At 37.6% G+C, this 14,973-nt stretch overlaps 1 protein-coding gene across 2 annotated transcripts in view; it reads right to left on the bottom strand.

Moving 5' to 3' along the window:
• LOC115065706 (probable inactive protein kinase DDB_G0270444) overlaps positions 1-14,973 on the bottom strand; it is a 65,734-nt gene that overhangs the window by 5,383 nt on the left and 45,378 nt on the right. Inside the window, exon 2 of one of the 2 annotated variants that reach the window (XM_049456524.1) lies at positions 99-1,722. The exons of the other annotated variant lie outside the window; for it this stretch is intronic. The gene's annotated coding sequence lies outside the window, so the exon portion shown is untranslated. The remainder of the gene's footprint in view (positions 1-98; positions 1,723-14,973) is intronic. 2 annotated transcript variants of the gene reach the window in all.

Raw genomic sequence — 14,973 nt, 5'->3', positions numbered from 1 at the left:
TTTGAGAATCTACTCGTATCTTCAAAGCACAGAACTCAACGTCTTGAAAATAATAACATAAACTTTTATATTGCTCGTCCGCCGCATTCGTGTCTCACCTTTTACGGTGGCCTCGCCTCGCTGTTATAGTGGACTTCGTCGGGAATATCCAGACTCGAATACGATGTACCGAATTTCGTTTGCCTGAGCGTGAAACCGTTACGACGCGCCGCTGTGCGTACCTGTTGCTCTAGCTGCTTTTGCTCAGCGACTTGCGTATCGAACGCGTTGTAGGCACTAAAATTGTTGCTATTGTAAGCGTTGTCAAATTGAAATGCAAAAGCGTTATCGTTGCTATGGCTTGTTGCTGTCGTGTCTGTATGCGCTACCTCTATCGGCTCCGCATTACCTATGCTCGAACAGTCTGTTAATGTAATTTTCGGCAATGACGCATCAATGTCACTTATCTCTAATTGCATTAGATGATCAATTAATTCATGGAAATGCGCGCGTGCTGCCACTGTTGTTGTATTTATTGCCGTTGACGAATTGGCATTCAGATAATCGTTCATGCTACAACCATCGGGCGTACGCGCTGTATGCGCTGCTGGCGTGCTCGGCGTAATTGGCGCCGCGACGTTCTTTTGCCGCGTCGCTTTTAATGCTTTTACCGCGCGCCCCACAAACGGTTTAATGTTAACGCGTATTGCGCACGGATTATGTTGCGGCGCGCTTATAGCAGTGGCGCTACAGCCAACTTTGAAACTGCGCTTACGGCCAATGCGCCGCAATAAATTAGTCAAACGAAAGTAATGCTCCGCGCTGCGCACGCGTGGCGTACCAACCGGCGTATTGCTGGCGCTACTGTCGCGCGAAGCTGTGCCCTCGTTGCTGCTGCTGCGTGTCGTTTGTGACGTTTGTCCGCACGCTGTGGCAAGTCTGCGCTGCTCGCGCCGTGCGGCGTTCCGCTGGCCGATTGCTTGTAGGTACTCGACGTGCCGTAACACTCCTTGCTCGTAGTACTCACAAGCTAAGCGCAAGTAGCTTTCGGTGGTACTTAAAGCTCCGTCTGCGGCTACACTAAACGGTTGTACGTTTTTGTGGTAATTAACGGTATGTGGGCGCCCTTTGTATGCGTACGTGCTAACCTCTGTAAGTGCTGTAGCGCAATGCTGATTTCGTGTTACTTTGTGGCCAACACTTTCGGCACTAGCTGTGCGCGCTGTTTGTTTAGCCGCTGGCAGTTTTCGGTACCAAGTGTGTTTATTATTTGCTTCTTTACTACGTGACACTTGCAATACTGGTGCTTTCACTTTCCCTACGCTGTCATTTGCAGCACTATTGTCAGCGTCATCATCAGCATACCCATCACTGTAATCGTACAGTTTTCCATTAGCATTAGCGCTGTCTGCATTGACGTCAGCGCCGCTATTTATTTGTCGCTTTGATGACTTCTCGTCTTTTCCTTTACCTGTTGTGGCGCACTTAAACGCTTTGCGGCTACAAAACCCTTCACCTTCGGCGTTCGGGCGCTGACGATAGCGCGCGTCAATCCTTCCGTTGCAGTAATTGGTCACGCCGTGCTTGTCCCTCCACCGCAACTGTCTGTCGACCAGCAACTTAAGTTCCTTGTAGCTGTGCGCCTGACGAATGCGTCGCACTGTCCCGTTGTACGTATCGTCTGGCGGCGCGTTCTCACACAATGTCTGACGACCGCGCGGTGTTGTATAAACGGCAGTGAATCTGTAATTAGTCCAATGTGTGTTCAGGCATTAAACAACAAGTCGACCGAGGGTCCAACAATACAAATTTCTACACACTACATACAAATGCACATACATAGTATAGGAGAAAGCAGCAAATAAGCAGAAATAAAAAGGGAGTAATAAGACAGTGGAGAGTCGAAAGTGAAAATAAAAGCAGACAAAAGATCCCACGGTTTTGCGTAGCTCGTTGCGTCCGTATTGTTAGGTTTTTGCAGTTGACTGTACGCTGTTGTTAAGCTTTATGCTGTATAGCTTGTTGCACACAGCCGTATATACAGCTTGACATGGCTGTCATCTCTGACAGGTGGCTTGGCGTAAGGGCTACCTTTCTGAATAATTTATTATGACTTAATGCATGCCTGGCTGGTCACTTCGCTAATACATAAAGCACAGTGTTTCAAGTGTACTCAAAAAGTTGATAACAAACTTAAAGCTCTTGAGAGGTCACTCAAAATAAATGAGTCTTTGAACTTCGAACTGGCGCTGTCACACAATATACCGTTATTTGCTGTAAATGCGGTTTGAGAACAATAGCATATCAAGCTATCGTTGGTGTGCTGTTATTGTTGGATTATTCACAAAAAATTAGCGTTGCTCGCCAAGTTGAATGTATGGTGTGTGTAGTGTGAACTGCTCAGGAAAACAGTTTTTGAAACCACCCAAAAGGTCCCAAAATGTCGCAATCAGCGGCTGCTAAATATGTGTATAAGAAAGTCGAAGGCATTTGTACAGAAGTGGATACAGCGATATATAGTGGCTAAAAATGTCGATGATTTGCCAGAACGTGGTTCGATAGGAAAAGTGAACAAAAAAGATGAAAAAAGAATAGTGAATCTGTTTTCGCGGAATCCTACTTTAACACTGCGCCAAGGACAAGCAAAATTAATGGCAAAACTTTTAGATATATCCTACGAAACTATCCGAACCCTTCTTTATACTCTTGATCTGAAATGGCACAACGCAATGAAGAAGCCTCTGTTGACTGAAAAACTTGTGACAAAGCGTCTCGCTGGGCGCATGAGAATATTGATAGAGATTTTGAAAATGTCATTTTTACTGATGAATGTTCTATATGGGCACGTTCTGTCCTCACGCGAGCCTGGTCAACTTCCACCAATAGGCTTATTCAGCGGAACGTAAAACATGGAATAAAGCTGCATCTTTGGGGCTGCTTCTCAAAGCAAGTATACTTTGTACCTCTTTACTGACAGCCTAAATGCCGAGAAAATTATAAAAATCAACAAAAATCCTTTACTGCTAACTGCCAAACGATGGTTCATCAGAAAAAATGAAGATTGAATTCTGCAGGAGGACAACGATCCTAAACACCGCAGCAAGCTCTGTACTCAGTGGAAAACTCTATCTGGCATCGTTACATTGGATTGGCCGTCGCAGTCGCCCGATGCAAACCCTATTGAAAATGTGTGGGCATATATTGAACAGAAGCTACGTGGAAGACGCACATAAACTTTAAAGCAGTTGTCTTACGAAATTCGTCGGATTTGGAGATCCTTGCCACTAGAATACGCCGTCAAATTAGTAGAAAGCATGCCTCGGAGATGCCAGGAAATCATCTACGCCGATGGTGACTGGACATATTATTGACCAAATTGCATCATTGTTTGTAATGTGTACAATGTATATATAAATATGAAAGTTTCATAAAATAATTTTTTTTTATAAATTAACACGACCACGCTCTTACTGGACAGACTGTAAAACTGGGATATTAGTGTTTCAAAAGTTTCTCTTGTGACGAATGTTTCAGCAGCAAAATCATTTGCCATAGACTGGAGCAGTTAGTAATCACTTAATGTCAGATCCAAACTACAAAGTTGAATCATAAGATTATCACAACTAAGCTTTCGTAGCTAGTATGGAGCCTATTCAACAAAGCTTGCCACTTCTATCCGATAGTTTACTTCAATCGGTCCAATTAATGTCGTCATTGCAGGTCACCGTAGGGTTGGAGCTCATATTAGATGATTCCCTGCCAATCCCATAAAACAGCGCATATCTTTCCTGGCAGTTAATCCTGACTTAACGTTTGCACCGGCCCACCGCGAGTCGACTACATGCTTTTTGCTTGATGTGATCCATTTTCCATCACCTCTAATCATTCCCTTCAAAACTGTATTGATTTTAATGCGATTTTACAACGATTTCCATTCTGTTATCGATATTATCGACAATTGGTCTTTCAGAACGTGGTGAATTTATCATTAAAATCTTCGGAACGGAATCCACGAAAGCTCCTTGACTCCCTGTATCAAGAACTTTCACTATTCAGGGATTACAAAAGCCATCGATTGGTAATGTAATGGATTTTTTCTATACCAATAGTATATGTACATCATTTATTTCCTTCATTTACGGTACGGTACGATACATGGGTTGTCTTGATTACTCTCGCAAAAAAGCATCCTCTTGAAAAAGTTGTGGAATGTCCTAAAGAAGTAACGAGTGATCCAAGTAGTTTGGGCCGGTCGATTGATAAACTGCAAAATATACATTCAACTACTTGGAGACCTTCGCAGTGATCTAAATCTAACAGCTTAATATTGAAATGAACACTCGCTTAATATGATGTTCAGATTTGGTCTCGCCCTGTCCATTGTTGGTCGTTGCAGATGTTTCTCAAAACAAAATCAAGGCGACAAACTATTTTAAACCATTTCATGGCTCTACCGGAGTGTTTTTACAGAAAAGTCATTTTATTTACCTTTTAAAGGTAGGAATTAGTATGTTTTCTAACTACATGAGTCAGAACACTAGGTGTTCGCAGAGTATGAAGTAATTCTTCTGTTAGCAAATTCCTAGTCGAATCTAAGCTAATTATAAAGTTTTATGTTTCTATCAGGCTCAAAACTGTTTTCGAAACAAGAAAGATTACAGTAATAGTATAGTCCAGTTATAGAAGTTTAAAGTATAATTTTTTTTTTTTCGAAATAAATCTTGTTTCTAAATAAATAAAACGCTAAAATAGAACACAAAAATTAAAATGGCATATCTGGTATGAAAATCTTTATCATTTTAAAATTTAATAACTTAATTTTATAATATACTTACGTAATACTAATAAAAATATTAAAAACTACGTAAAATAATCAAAAAATTAAGAAATATATTTTGTAAACAACTTATTCCAAAGAAAGGACTACATTATTAGTCTACGTGTGATCTTTGCTCAGCCATCTTACCTAAACCTAAACCTAAACATATTCCAAAGAAATCAGACGACTTTCTAGAAATGCAGTTAGGAAGACCAATTGTCGAAAATATCGTTAAAATAATGGAAATGAGTTGGGGTAAACTGGCGAAAATGGCAGCTGAACCAGGATTGATAGGAAATCATCTACACTTAGCTGCTCTCATATAACCAAGTTCACAATTCGTATGTCTACTGTCAAAAATATGAGCGCCTGAAGTTAGCAATCACCCAGAAGAGGCCTGCTTTGGACTATAGGAGAGGAATTCTGTTCCACCAGGAACCATAGTGATCTATACGAGTATAAAAATTTTGCAATAATCTTTAAATCTTATAAATATGTAGTAGAAATTATACAGACAAGTAAAATTGAGTAGTGCAGATTAATAGTAGACTAATAGCGATTCCTCCAGCCTTGTCAAGAAGTCGGAGAATAGTTATCGATGTGATCGATTGGGTAGTTCAAAAAATGAACGGTTTCACTGTGATTGTAGAAAAAGGTTGTGTCTAGAGCTTAACTGATATTTTGATGTGAGAATTTTTGATTGAAAATTACAGTTTTTTCGATTTGAAATATAACGGGTGGGCCATCTAACGTTTTAAATTTGAATTATCTATATTTCGACATTGGACACGTCAAATACCATTCGGAAAGTGACAGATATTTAGTAAAAAGTCTAAAATTTACGAAATGTGTCGCTATTTACTATTCTACAGTTCGCAGATTGGTCAGAAGATCGTTTGACCGAGAATGGTCGATTTTACCGAAAAATCATCTTTTCGGACGAGGCTCATTTCCACCTCGATGGTTACGTTAACAAGCAGAATTGTCGTATTTGGGGCACAGAAAACCCGCACGTAATCGTCAAAAAGCCAATACACCCAGCACGAATCACTGTATGGTGCGGATTTTGGTCTGGTGGAATCATCGGCCCATTTTGCTTCGAAAATGAAGAAGGAACCGCCGTTCGCGGTGGTGAGCGATGTCGCGCAATGTTAACCGAATTTTTCTTGAAGCAAATTGAAGAGGAAGACTTGGACAACATTTGGTTCCAGCAGGACGGCGCTACGTGCCATACAGCAAACGCCACACTCAATCTTTTACGCCCTATCTTCGAAATTTAAAATTTTATATAGATCACTCTATATGTATATGTAATTAATTTAATATGAAAAAAAAACAAGTTATTTTGGACAAAAAAATTAAGCTTATGCGAGTTTTTTTTGTACAAGAAAAAAATTAAAATCCCAAAAAATTTGGATTTTTGAGTGTTTCACATATATTTTGCACTCATGTGATGAATGTGTTAATACAAAGGTCTTACATCTTTACATTATCTACAATTTTTCCTTTTAACCATTTTCTACAGGTCTCTTAGTTTTGCCGGAAATCGAGCTAAACTGTTTATAACCCTTAAAAAAGTTAACCAAGCTTATCCCCTGCCACTTCCCGCTCCCGATCGCAAGTAAATTTTTACTTTTATTTTTTGTTATTTTATCTTTCCAATGTGTTTCGTCATAATATGTTTTTTTTTGCTTTTAAAAATTATCTATATTGCTTCAATTGATTTTAGAGAAATAATACATATTAGTTTTATATATGTACATATATATAATTTTTTTTTTTTTAATTTTTTAATATATTCGACACATTCAACCCACTGTTCTAACTATTTGGTTTGATGTCCAAGAATACTGTTCTAGAACAGCGGCAAATACAACAATTTTATCTAATAAAAACTTGTTTTCATAATTTCTGTTAGGATATTCAACATATTCACCGCACTGTACAAGCTAGCTATAAAACCCCACGATACACGTATACTATGCAACAGGCGCTTATTTACAGCCCCATATACACACATAGAATAATGCTTTCGTATATATTTATACGCGATGGCACCGCCGTGTAACGTTAGTTGACGCTTTATATCCACCTAACGGCACTCAGCATTCAATTCTCACTCATGCCCCAACTTTGCCACCACACAAATGGCTGTTGTTATTACTATCGTTGTATTTGTATATTTGTGTTTACTTTTGTGGCTTTTATTTGCGGATTTTCCACACACATTTTACGGCCATAAAAAATGTTTTAACATTTTTTGGATTTTTTGCTTTACAAACAAATTGATGTATGTATATACATATGTATGAGTATGGGCGTGTTGATGTTTGTGTGAGTGTTGCATTTAGTAGTTAGCAGCTTTTAGGTGAATGCCTTAATGAAGCGCTAAAGTACATGTTTGGCTTCTTTTAATTTGTTGTCGCAAAAGTTCATTTGAAAATTACACTCGGTGACCTTGTCCTTATATATAGTATTAGTGTGTATATGAGGGGGCATGGAAACTTTTTTCTTAGAACTTTCTTCAGGTTTAATATAGTCGATTTAATTGTTGGCGAGTGCGCGCCCAGATGTCATGGGTAATTATATGCTTTGTCTGCTTTGATTATGTTTACCGTGACGAGCTGATCTTAGAGGAGATTATCTGCTATAAGTTTGATAAAAGATTTTTTTATGGATTGCAGCGTTTAGTTATTAATTAATATATATGTATTTTTAGATGTATATATGTACACAAAAGTAAACGATTAGAATTTATTTGTGATCTGGCCCATACACAAAAAGGAAGACCACACAATCTGAACCAACTGCCGTGGCATAAGCCTCTTCAACATCGCATATAAGGTCCTATCTAGCGTCAACAAACTGATTGGACCTTATCAGTGTGGCTATAGGCCTGCAAAATCAACAACTGACCAGACATTCACCATGCGCCAAATCTTAGAAAAGACCGGTGAAAAGAGCCACCTGTTCACCGATTTCAAACCTGCTTTAGACAACACGAAAAGGCCGCGTCAGGTAGCGGCGAATACCGCAGTCGATGAAACGACGAGCATGACGATATACTCGTACAACGAAATTCAGCGAATTAAGAGACAGCAACTACGCTGACTAGGTCATGTCGTCTGAATGGATGAACGCACTGGCTTTTTTGCCATAAAATTAATTCGATGATTGACTATGGTTAATTGTCATAACAACGAAAGCCTTATCACCATTTGTTGTCTTTCCTTAAACACCAAAAAAGTAGAGTTTAAGTATAATGAAATGATTTTGCTTTTGTACTAAGAGTTCTATGACAAGCTCAAACGAAAATGCCAACTATTTCAGTAGGTTAGGTTAAATGGTCGAACGCAAAAAGGATCTCACTTGGGCAGCTTATAACGATAGTCAATTGTGGTACCTAGAAGTCCAATAAAAAATTAACTTAAAGACGCTCATAAATCAACAAAGCACTTTCAACCGATCACACATTTCTTGAGCCGACCAATGTCAGTCTCGGCTATGTCTCCTTGTTTGCCTAAGGTATGACTGCCGAGCTACCTCAATCTTGCAAAGACAATGAAGGAGTAAGTGTGTGGATGTTGCCACCTTTCCTTCTTTCATACAACTTTAACAATTAGCGTCCGATTTTATAACTATTTAAGTAACAAGCCGAGATTTTTAAACCATCTGATGATACGTGGATGCTGTCCAAATGAGATTATTAGACTGACAACTTTCTTGGTTAGCTTACCAGCTTCACAATTCATTCATACAATTTCGCTGAATCCATAAGGTTGGAGACAGTGAACTAGCGAAGAGAGGAGACCTGAACAATTCCTCTCGGGCGCGGTGTTCTCAGGGTGCACAGTGCTCTGCAATAGCTATTCGCAGATTCCTTTCTCCAACAATTCACACCAATAATCCCCGGGCCGCAGTTTTCTCTCAAAGGCCTTGAGATTCTACCCTCAAAACCTTTCAGATTTCAAAGTGTTCACCAGTAAAACACCGAAAACTGTTTGAGGTACCGCCTGATTACAACCTCTTCGCACTCCATTTTTATTAAAATCTTTAATCAGACCAAAAAGAAGACTAATTCGTAGTGTTCGCTATACTTTAAATAGTTCAACGCCTTTAAACTTGGAGGAAGCCTAGCGGGAAATGGAACTGCTTAACCACCCCTATGGCTGACCTGTTGGTAATAGAAAGCAAGTGATCGTTCCCTATTTTATTTAATTTTATTTTATTTTTCATAAGTAGCACTTCACGCCCTCGCATTACCTGGGAAAATCATGCACAGCTATTGGCAGCACTGCTCTCGGTTCGCCCGACACGACACCGTAGAAAGCAGCGCGCCTGTAGGGCACATAAATTGTGTGTCGCCTTCGCCGCGGTATGCGCGCCCTTCGCTTGTAGTCACGATAATGATTGGCGATTTCGTGTTGATAAGTTTCATTGAAAAAGTACGCGGGATTGTAAATTTTACGTGTTGGCAACTGTGGCAGTGGGCGTGGCAGCTGCAATTGTAACGATTTACCGGTGACCGCGAACTGCGACGGCATTGTTGACTTTGCTGCAGGAAACGACATTTTATGCAAACACTTCAGCTACCTACACTTGTCGACAATTGAAATTTGAGAGATACTGAAAAGCTTAGGCCGTAAAAACCGTAAGCGTTATTTAAGTACCATGTACCGTTATACGGCACAGACGCTGTTGAACTGACAAAAAGGAAGCAAAATTTTCACAAATAATGCGAATAGATAGATTGATGGCGAAATGAAGTCGAAGCGATAGTCAAACATCGCCGGAATTCTAGCGGAAATGAGGCGCGCGCTACTCCATCAAGCAATGTTTGGCTGTGTGCACGATATTTTGGGCGGTTGGGCGGTTGCGGCAGGTCGTATTTTATTTATAGTGCATTAGATTAGAAGTCAATGTGGAAAATGTCGTCGATAGCAACAATTTGTGGTTGTTAACACGTCAATGGGCAATTTATTACGAAAATTGACAAACAATTGAAAACATGAAAATGCAATTTGGTAATAATATGCCTCGTTTATTTAGTTTTCCATGCAAGCGTGTGGGTTTGGGTTAGCTACCGTTGACTCTAGCGGTTATTAAATGCGGAAAATATGTATAGTATAACCCTTACCCAGTAGAAGGTATTTAGGTGCCGGAAAATCGAAATTGCTAACGAAATGCTTTACCATTGAAGAAAGACGAGTATTTTTGATGTACAAGGTTGCATTTAAAGCCAAGATTTTAGACATATTCGACGGAGATTTACTAAATTTACTTTTTTTGTTTAAGTCTTTAGCTTTACTCGAAGTTTTAGTTGAGGTTATGCTAAGAGGTCGATCTTAACAGGGAATTTATTTGAACAGCTTGGAAAACCGGGCCGTTATAGTACCTCAAATACCAATTAAATTGATCATAGCGCCCTCATAAATCTACAAAACTTTTTGAAGCTAGCACAAATTTGTTAAGGCTCTTGCTGGTTTCCGATTTTTCTACTGTTTCGCCGAAAGTAAATCTACCGAGATGTTTCAACCTCGGTCTTTTAAGCTACTTTCTTGTCATATGTATTTGTTCTCAATGAAATTCGGGCGCGAAGTGTAACATTGACTCTCTCAAACGCTTAGCGGCACTAAAGTGGTATCAATGTCGATCAGAATCGACTCTTGGCTAGATTCAGCTTTTTCTCCTAACTATGTTCTAGGCTAAATATTCTGGAAAAGTCTCAGTGACTACGGCTTAGAGATTAACTTTGTAAGAAGTATGTAACTAATCTTTGAGAAAATTTGCAAAAGCTCTCCTTTTTAATTGAATAAAACTAAAGTTTCTTAAAAGATAGACATAAAAAAAGTCAGAGTAATGTTATAAGTTATAGTTCGTACTAAATCAATTCTTTAATAAGTTAAATAAGCGAACATGTTTGACCATACTTTCTGATTTAAATTCAAAAGCTTCAGCATATTTATTCTAGATACACTCGATGCTCTTTATACCCCACTTTTCTGTCTCTCTTCAGTGTCATTATAAAGCAAAAAGATATATGAGCTAGGTATAAACTCTACAGCACGATTTTTAGTCCGCAAAGCACTGTCAAAAAAACTATCAGCATTACAAAAATTTGTGGAAAATGTTGCCTAAGCAGAACGCTCCTTTTCTGTTTACTATTATAAAGAACCGTTAACCATTTTTGCAACTTTAAACATAATGCCACATTATAAAGTATTAAAAGGTAGCGATTACAAACAATAACAAATAAATATTTTATTTACTTGTATGCATGTCAGCTCTGCTGCACCTTCGTTTAATTTTACTACTGGGAATTATTATTGATGGGCACATAAATTAATAAATAATGCAAAAATACAAATATTTTGCCAAAAGAATGCAAATAAAAAACGCAAATAAATTCGAAAGAAAAAGCATATAAATTATTTATTTATGTATACAATGTCAAATTTACATAAATGTACGTTACTTTTTATGTAAACCTATATACTGAAAAAGATGTGTGTGCCTTGCGGAGAGCAGAACTTTTATTCAATCGCTCACGAATTTTCTGCACAAAAAATTTGAAGTTTGTGCGCTTGAGCATAACTAAAGCAGGGGCTTAATAATGTATGTATATACATATTCAGCTTAATATAATATATACATTAGGGTGTTTTTTTTTTGACCTCTTAATTTTTTTCAGTCCCGTCGGCTTTTTAAGCAAGGTTTTATAGAATTTTATAGATGGTATGTATTAAAAAATCTATGAAAATTGCATACAGCCTTACATAAAAAGCTGAATATCTCGAGAAGTATTAATGATAGCGATTTTGACCTCGTACCTTTTTTATAGCAAATAAAATTTGCTACAAATCTGTCATTTAAATTTTTTCTATAGCTCTTGTCATTTATGAGATAAATACAAAACAATGCGAACTTCATGGAAAAACCAGGTTTGGAGTCCCGTACTACCTTGCCGGTGTGAGTTACGACTTTGTTGCACTGGGCACTTTTGTAGAGTGAGCAATTCTGAGAAATATGCGTCTAAAATCAAAGCGATGCCATAAAATACCTCTGATCTGTAGGAATTTAAAGATAAAAACTCACGATTGTAGTGTATTTTCTATGGAAAATTTTTACAGGCCTTGGTCCAGTTCTTAATGTTAATATTAAGGCGGGACTGAAAAAAATTAATAGTTCAAAAAAAAAAAACACCCTAATATGCATATATACACAGGACTACATACATACATACATAGTTCAAGTAGCAAATATTAATGATTGCATTTCGATAATATTGGTTTGGTTTTTCTGTATGAGGTTATATTTTTTTAGGTTAGGCAGGTGCTAGGTTAAGTTAGGTAAGAAGTTCAATAGTACATAGGTTAGAATTTAAAACCAAGACAGAGATCACATTTAGCCGGTTATATTTTTTACGGTTTGAGGTTGAACTCAGACCTCGAATAAATTTTGAACGAGTTGACTTAGTGAAAAATTATTTTATAAATTTTTTTTTGATCGTTGAATTTTCTAAAAATATAAGTTTTCATTTTCACTGCACACAAATTTTATCAAAATAAAATAAAAATAATCGGAAGTTTACAAAAAAAGTGGTAAACACTTCTGAAAAGTAGCGCTCTCGGAAATACATTGAGGTGTTTAAAGTCAACAAGAGGATTGGAATCCCAGCAAGCGAAAATCATTATATTAAAGCATATGCTGAAGCATTGAGGTGTTTAAAGTCAGCAATAGGATTGGAATCCCAGCAAGCGAGAATCATTATGCATATGTATGTTGTATAAGGGTGTTCTCATACCGTCTCGGGCATAAAACGTATGTCTCTGTAGTATTTAGTTATTGATTTATCGCACTTTTAAGTACCATTATATGGGTAGTGGTTATCTGCGATTTCATCCATTTTTACAGTCCCGGTAGGGGTGCTTAAGGGATTTATCCCGAACGAATTTTGTTTATTATAGCTTAAGTGGCTTAGAAGATATTTACCCACTCATGCCCACTTTTTTAAGTTTTTAGCTCACATGTGCCCTTATTACGGCGGTCTTCTGTGCCAAATTACAGTTTCTTTATCTTTATAGGTTTTTGCTTAATGGTGTGGGCGGCAGTGGATACCGCTCAAAATACCAACTATATAACAATGCTGAGAAACATGTGTAATAAGTTTCTCAATTTTTACTCAAGTTACAGTTTGCACAGACGGACGGACGACACTCATCGGATTTGAACTCGTCTCTTTATCCTCATAATTTATGTACACATAACTCTACATCTATCTCGATTAGTTTTAGGTGATAAATACAACCATTAAGTGAACAACTCCGCAGCGGATTTCACGACAAAATTTCGAAGACGTGTTCTTTGAAAAGATGGTCTAAAAAGGTTCTGCTCTGAAAAAATAGTCTAAAATGCCGAAAACAGTCGCCAAAGACAGGCTCTTCCGACGGTTTTGCCTACCGGATCGCTTTGAATCCCATCAGACATTAAAAAGATCTTACAGACGCAACAATAGTGATAATGGATGCAACAACGGTTCGCCGGAGGCTCAGAGGTGCAGGATTCAAACGTCGATGTGCTGCAAATTAGCTTTTATTCTGACAACAAATGAGGAAACATCGATATGTATGGGTGAAAGAGCATGAAAACTGGAGCAGTGGCAGATTGTAACTTTTTCGGCTGAATCCAAATTCAGTGGCTTTGAATCATAAAACAGTTAACGTGGTCTGGGAACATTTGATTGGAAATCTGTTTGCGATTATGAAGGAATAGGTATTTTGAAGACGTGGAGATCGGATTACTAAATTAAAGGGAGAATTAAAGAAGATAAAGATTAAAGACTATATCGCCAAAGCCAAAAGGGATTAGCGCGCTGATTAAAACAAAGAGACATACGAAAAATTATTGATTAAGATATTTCCCAATAAAAAGTAAAAATATGAAATAGAAACAAACCACCATTGTGATATTGTTATTTTATTGATTTTTTTCAAAATTGAAGAATATTTAAAATTTTAATAATTTGACCGAATTTGAATAAAATTCTCTGAAGAATTTTGTAATATTAATATTTTTGACTAATAATTTGTTTTATGTCTTATTAGAAATCCATACAAACTCTCATTTTCACTTTTTTTTTGGATTATTTTAGTTCCTAAGTGGAATTTGGCTACTGGCAGACTTTTTATGGCCGCTACTATATTTTCAACTGTTCAGTTTTTTGAGTGTATTTTTTGTATGTGATATTGCAGTATTTTTTATTTCTTTTTTTTTGATTTATCATATTTTTGTGATTGCAGTTTTTACGAGGTTTGACAATTAAGTAATGAGACTGATCTTATTGATCTTATTGCCGCGCTTGTGGTAAACCTGTGACCTTGAGATTCCCTTTCTCTTTTTCCGGCAACCCTCCCCTCTCCATTGATATATGTGCCATCGCTCTAGCTTGTTTGGTTCGCCAGCTGCGTCAAGTTGAGTAGACGTGTGTTTGTAGTGCTCGTCACGAAAATGGAAAAACGAAGTCAAGAGCAACGCGTCGCGATAAAATTTTGCGCCCGATTGGGCGAAACAGCTGCGGAAACGTACGCTAAAATTGTAAGAGTCATGACACATTCCCTGTATTCAATGATCCAAAACAGCTCTGAAGCTAACATTTGCTCTGGTTCCATTCTGCTTCTTAATATTAAGAACTTAAGCAACCAACAAGTCAGTTATTAAAAATATTATAACTTCTGGATAAACAATCAAACAACTTCTTAAGAAAAATATTAAAATTAAGGTTAGAAATTAAAAACACTCTCGTTGGAATTGTTTGTAATATAAACCAGCTTTTATACAAGTATATTTAGAACGATAAGCATATGTAAATACGATATCATTGCCAATGCAGGTGTATTCACACGAAATTCATTAAATACTTAAGTAAATAAAAATATATATAGTACATACATATATCAAAAGCTACATACATACAAACAAAAGGTGAGCTCACCGTCTCGCCAAGTTCTTGTATTATATAATTTTCACGTTTCGAGCGCGTAGTAATTACGGGAAATATAATTAAATCACTGCCAATGTACACTTCGGCGCAAAACAGACGCAATCGAGAAATGTCAAATAAGTGAGGTTAAGTCGCTGTGCTCGTACTAAGCAAAAGTAAGTTCGCTAATGAAACT

This window comes from Bactrocera dorsalis, chromosome 4, assembly GCF_023373825.1.
Source record: "Bactrocera dorsalis isolate Fly_Bdor chromosome 4, ASM2337382v1, whole genome shotgun sequence".
Taxonomy (NCBI): Eukaryota; Metazoa; Arthropoda; class Insecta; order Diptera; family Tephritidae; genus Bactrocera; species Bactrocera dorsalis.
Note: the sequence above shows the minus strand (reverse complement) of the source record. Positions and strands in the feature narration are given on the sequence as shown.